General features: G+C 35.1%; 1 long non-coding RNA gene across 1 annotated transcript; it reads left to right on the top strand.

The window, feature by feature from the left end:
- The first annotated feature begins 4,590 nt into the window (after window positions 1-4,590).
- On the top strand, window positions 4,591-6,687 carry LOC128990698 (uncharacterized). The gene is made up of 3 exons (XR_008490556.1): window positions 4,591-4,689; window positions 5,028-5,349; window positions 6,571-6,687. It is a non-coding gene; the product is annotated as an uncharacterized LOC128990698 (long non-coding RNA).

Here is a 6,687-nt window from a genome sequence, read left to right as displayed (position 1 = left end):
TTAATTTCTACATTTGCCGGGTTCTTTGTGTGTAATAACGAACATTATTCAGTTATATTCTAATTCTACCATTTAATGAGGATTGCATTAAGTAAGCGAGTGTATAATCGTTCTAGTAGTTCCCTAAACGTAAGCGTCAATGGTTAATTTATTACATATATACACAATTGATTCAGTGTTCTTGATTTTCATTTGCTTTTCGTCCTTTATTTACTTTGAGTAATAAGTTAATTGCATTCAGTTCTTCCGTTAAATGCATATTCTAATTACTTAATATTTTGTGATAAATTATAAATGTAGGCCTAATGTGTTTCGTTTATATTTCTCTTAAATCATAATGTCAGTTCTTATAGCAGATAAAATGTATATACAGGGTGAATCTTCTAAGCTGTCCTAAACAGATTACAGACGAATGGCTTGGCATACAGAGATGAAACAAAACTTTTCCCCAATAATTCATACCCAAGGAACAACGTAAAAATATTTTTAACATTTTTAAAATACAGGGTGTTCAAGAAACTGGGGGTCATGGGTTCGAATCTCAGAGTTTTCAAATGTAAACATATGTCGTATTATGCATCATTTTAAAGCTCTAGACTAGGCAAACAATTTAGTGAAAACATAACTCATTTATCTTTGTCCGTTTGAAAATGGCGGCCATTTTTATAGAAAATATTGATACTTACAGAATACCCTGTATCTTGAAAACCACTAAACTTATTTTCGTTCTGTTTGAAAATTCTTAATCCTCGTAGGTTCAGCTTTAATTTGATATACAACAAGTCAACATTTTAAAAACTAAATATTTTTTCTATGATTTTAATTTTTTTTTAAGTTGGTAGCCTTGTAAATGAAAATTTTTTACTGGCAACATATGTAAAATTGTGTATCATTTTTAAGGTCTTGTAAAAACAAACAACTTTTAAATTTACATCTACCGTCTATCTTTGGTTGTTTTCTAGTAATTAACCAAAAATTCCAATTGCCTATATAAAACTCATGTTAAACGCACAGTATCATGGGAATAGTGTATCTGCATCCATTAATCTTCAGTACTGCACGTTTAAAAATGATGCATAATATGACATAATATGTTTACATTTGAAAACTCTGAGATTCGAACTCATGACCCCCAGTTTCTTGAACACCCTGTATTTAAAAAATGGTAAAAATATTTTTACGTTGTTCCTTGGGTATGAATTAGTGGGGAAAAAGTTTTGTTTCATCTCTGTATGTCAAGCCGTTCGTCTGTAATCTGTTTAGGACAGCTTAGAAGACTCACCCTGTATAGTGCTTTGAGAAAAATATACCAGTAAATTTGTAAAAGTTACAATGACTTAATAATGCAATTTTTAAACCTGGTCCAAAATTCTCATTAGGTTTTAACTATTTGGGTGCAGAGTAAACTCAGACAAAAGAGTAAGTGTCGTCTGATCTGCTAAAAATCTAGATCATTGAAAGAACGACTTGCAATTCTGTCACTCATTGAATTCATTGGATATTTAGAATCCTAAACCAAATGTGGACCTCCTTAACATGAAATGTACGGGCTAAATCTATGCATTTTACATACTCCCCTACATTATATCCTTAGAAATTCGCGGAGTTCAATGTATATTTCCATTAATTTATGTATTACTTTGTTGTAATTCTTGTAAGTTAACCAACAGCAAAACTACGAAAAAGTAAAAGTTACGAAGCAATTGTGTATCCTATGGTACTATGACTTAGCTTAGGTTAAAATTGTGAGGGTTAAGTTTTATCGGCAGTACACTCAATCATAATTTGCTTTAAAACACGCATCCAAACTTCAGATACAAGTCTACTTTGTACGCTACTATCCAAAGTCAACGATCCTCGCCGGTACATCAGCATCGATGGCCTTGGCCTCAGCAATGCTTTGTCCTGATGATGATCGGAATGGGGCGTTACAATTGGTCGTGAAACGTTTATAATTGCACATCAGCCTCAGCACATATCAGGATGTAGCGTCCTTGAAATGGTCAGTTGGGGATCCCCGACTTCGGCGAACTGCTGCACTACATGCCAGGACACCGATATAAACGAGTCCTTCGTCCTGAAGAGTCCTAGAGTCCAACATGAAGGAGATGTGGGTCGTACTCCTGGGGCTACTGGTGGTCCCTGCACTCGCTGAGAACAAAGGTTAGTTTATGTGTAAAATATAGGTTAAGGTGTGGAAATACTTGTTATTGGTGCGTCTTTAATTATTGTATTGTGAAAGTGGATTGGTTGATGCTTATTGAAAGGTTGGTTGCAAAGTTTTGTAAATCAAGTTGTGTTCAAGAGTTTTTATTGAAGTTTGTTTGTAACAGATAAGGATTAAACAAGGCGTATTTATACCTATAGTCTGGACTATTTATTTAAAAGCCTCCATGAACAGCCATGGACAGTTTCGAAAGCGCTCATCTTCTTTTTGAAAGAGCTTCTTCTTCTTTTCTGATCGAATCGGCAACCTTTAAATTGTTGGTTAGTTATGAATCATTCATAAACATTTTGTAATTAAGGTGAAGAAATTTATCCACGCAATTATCTAGCCATTATAGACATCAAAAAGACCAAACTGTCGAAAAGGTTCACTTAGCAAAAGATAGATTTGCAATTGATAATATTATACCTACTTAAACTATCATACTGTACTGCTTTTCTTGTAGGATGTAAAACTGAGTAGGTAATTGCAATACATCCCTTGCTACGATGCATTTTGCAGCACTGAAATCTCTTATCACTTAAATTATCCTTTGAAGTGTATAAACACATATAACTTGAACATTTTGAAACTCTTATGAATTATTGTAGTTGTTTAAATAACAAATGAACCGCAAAGTAGTTAAAACATTTTCTTAATTTACGACGTGTTTAATTCTATTGGATTAATATAAATAAAATTAAGTATAGGATTAACCCCTCAAACTATTAAAGTTAATTAATTTATTTTTGTATTTATGTATAAAAAGGGCATTGTTTATGATGTCCAGTACAATTCTTGGAAGACACAATATAAAATGGAATTCGGATTGAGACCAAATAGAGCACATCTGCAATCATCTAAAACTCAGTCAAATAGGAAAGTCCAGAAAAATACTCATCACGCGTTTATAATGCTCTTATATCATCTTAAGGATTACTTTGAACCTAAACTTCCGAAAAAAATATAATAAAGAAACTGTCCAGGGAATTATTAACAAAGATAACGACTATCTTTATCTAGTCAATGGAATTCTAAGATTAACTACAACATTCAATCGAACTGAAGGCAATAACCTATCTAAATAATTTTAAGTTTTCTATCTAGATACAGATTTTGCAAAAAAAAAAATACTTTTATTATGATCAATCTATTTTCCATCACGTATCATGAATGTGTTGGTGTAATTGCACTGGTATAAATATTACACTACAATAAAGAATATTTGTGTAAAATACTACCGGAGTACATATTATATAGTTTTATATTTAAATTATTATATTATTTCTTTACAGATGATGCTGATTTTCAAGTATTAAATTTAGAAACAGATGCTCAGAAAAATGTAAGTATGGTTTGTTATTGAATTTTGTTGTATGGCATTCGCATTTCAATTTTTTATCTGTATGTTTTTTGCCTTAGTATACAAGTTAAATTTCAAACAAATTGCAGCCTACTGCATATTATTTTAGATACCTTTAAAAATAAAAAGTTATTTGAATTATTTTGCTAACAAAAATAGAGGATTTATTACTAAGGAATTAATAATTCAGACTCGAAAACCTTGAATAACCGTTATATTTCCAACTAGCAACTGATTTGTTTTATGAACGCTTTTTTATGAATTTGTTGACAATCATGACAATGAATGTGACTCTGCATGTTTCAGGCTGCAATAGAAAATGTATCCCCACTGTTAGCTAGGCTGAGGAGGTCACCAACCCATCATCACAAGAAGACCTACGGAGGCGGCGCCTACTGCTCGGTGTGCGCCGGGGGCAGTGGCCCTGGGGGCGGCTATGGGGGTGGCGGCTATGGGCAGTAAGTTACACCATACTTTAGGATTAAGCCATGTAAACGATGTCTTGGTCTCTGATTTAATGACTTAATGACTAGTTAATTAAGTCCCTTAAATGGGGTTACTATCAATACTTCAATTAATCTTTCTCTCAGTTGTTAATTTAAAGATTATTTAAAAGATTGTAGGAGACTTCAAATTTGCAATTTTACTGTTGTATGCTACAAAATAGTCCCTTTCGATTGGGAAATTTCATCAACAGAACATATTTCAGTTTGGCAAGAATAAAACGTTGATGTACAGTATAAGATAGGAAATGGTTCTTGATACACTGAATAATTGGTGCATTTCAGCTATGTACCGTCAATGGCACAGCCTTACTAGAATTGTATACCCCTAAAATAGAATAGTCCATGGAAAAATGTATACACAGTGGTATTGTACGATTTACTTAGTTCTTTAGACTCTGATTACATATGTTTTACCGAACCTCGTCGTCTTTTCGTCCCTAGGGAACACAGTGGCGGTGGAGGTTGCGGCCCCAGTGGATGTGGAGGTGGCGGGGGCGGCGGTGGACATTATGGAGGCGGAGGCGGAGGTGGAGGTGGTGGAGGCGGCACAATAGTCGTCATCCCTATCAAGACTAAGCCAGTTTACGGGGGTGGAGGTGGATACCCAGGAGGTGGTGAGTTATATTCCTCTCATTTACCAATTGAAAAGGAAATTTTAGAAAATGTTTGCTTTTGGTAATTTTTGTAAATGGTATTTTAAGTTTTTAAAGAAAATTGAGGATTTTCCCATTAGGTACCGGTACAGTAAACATTATATTCAAAGTTATATAACATTATATTTCCTTACAATATAACGTAAACATACCAATAGCGTAAAAAGACACATACTAAAAGTAAAATAAAAATCGTGAAAATTATATTATTTTTAAATGAGCAGATTTTGCCATACTTCATCAACACAAATATACTTGCAGTTATGATTGACATTGTTTACATTACTGAAATGTTACAGGTGGTAGCTACTATCCAGGAGGCGGTGGTGGCGGTGGACACTATGGCGGCGGAGGTGGCTGTGCTAGCGGCAACTGTGGAGGCGGTGGAGGATATCCATCAGGGGGTGGAGGTGGACACTATGGCGGCGGAGGTGGTGGCTATCCGTCAGGGGGTGGAGGTGGCTACCCGTCTGGTGGCAACCACATAGGTGGTGGAGGTGGCGGATGTTCCACCTGTGGTGGCGGCGGGGGCGGACATAGTGGCGGGGGCGGTGGCTCATACTCTCAATCTTCTGCGTCCTCTTCTGCCCAAAGCTCCTCAGGCTCCTTCTCCGGAGGATGGTAAGACGGGGTTTTCATTGTCAATTATTAAAAGGCGTTTTTTCCTAGGACGCTAGGCATGAGGCTGGGATTGTTTTTCACATTATATCAGGCCTGACCTAGGGGTTGCGACATTATCACTTATATAAAATCCATTGGTGACTTGGCGGGGATCGAACCCGGTACCTCAGTGACTGAAGTCCCGCGCTCTAACCACTGCGCCAGCTCGCTCCCCAAAAGGAATTAAAAGGCGTTAGAGGTCCTACATCTGGTCACTGCTTATAAAAACCTTTCTCATTTTGTACCTTAATGTTTTTTTTTAACATTTATAAATTGCTCCCATAATCAACATACAACTGAAAAACTTGACACCTTGTAACATTGCATAGCTAATTTAGTTACATTGTTAGGATAGCATTGTACAAGTTAATGGTTTGTGGTTACTATCTTGGTTTCCTAATTGCCTTTAGCGGTTTGAGGTTTGGGTTGTTTTCCCATAAAAAGTGTTAGTGTATAATTAAGATATCAAGAAAAGTCTTTCGTCTAGGTCCTAGGGGTCAAGAAACAACTTTCTATATGCAATGTAATCTCGTAATATTATGTACTGCTATTAAAGTAAGAACTTTGGCAGTCTGTGATAAAAAATATTACAAATTAATCTAGTTAAATAATAATAGTTGGATAAAAATTAGGTTTATATACATTTTTCTAAAGTTTTCTTTAGCTCTTTTAAATTGGTTCATTGTTCATGAATTTGGGTTACCATAACTAACTGTTAGCTGTTGTGGTATTGAGAGTCCCCTATTGAAATCGACAAATAGATTACCTACGGTTTATCATTAACGTTTTTATCGAGTTAATTAAAAAATATGGTATTAAGAATACTGTACGTCTAATAGTGGTTTTATTTAAATGTACGACAATTAATCGTTGGTGCATTGCGCATTTGGAGATTTAAACTCTAACAATTGTTTTAAATCCAAACTAATATAAACATAACTATTCTATAAGTTTTTTTGTTTGTACGTAAATCTTGATCTGACTTCTAGCCAAGGAATTTTCAACTCTAATTCAATTTACAATCATACTATAGCCAATCGAAAGATTAATTTTTAAGGGACAGATTTAGGGATTGACACTCAAAGAACAAACACCGATAGTTCAACATCAGCTACATAGATATAAGTGAAGTCTTGCAGATACTTCATGTCTCCTCTGCAGTAATTACGCGTTTGTTTACAGGTGATGACTGTGTAATGACCTTGAACTTCCTAAAAGGTCAAACTGCTCAAGGATCAAGCTGCGCGTCATCCTCTCTCCTCGATTTTCCCGGTGAACCTCACAATAAATGTTTTGTAC

This window comes from Macrosteles quadrilineatus, unplaced genomic scaffold (assembly GCF_028750875.1).
Source record: "Macrosteles quadrilineatus isolate MER2022 unplaced genomic scaffold, UCM_ALF_1.0 Scaffold_3__2_contigs__length_128488019, whole genome shotgun sequence".
In the NCBI taxonomy this organism is placed as follows: domain Eukaryota; kingdom Metazoa; phylum Arthropoda; class Insecta; order Hemiptera; family Cicadellidae; genus Macrosteles; species Macrosteles quadrilineatus.
The sequence above is the reverse complement of the archived record's forward strand: the minus strand, read 5'-3'. Positions and strand labels throughout refer to the sequence as shown.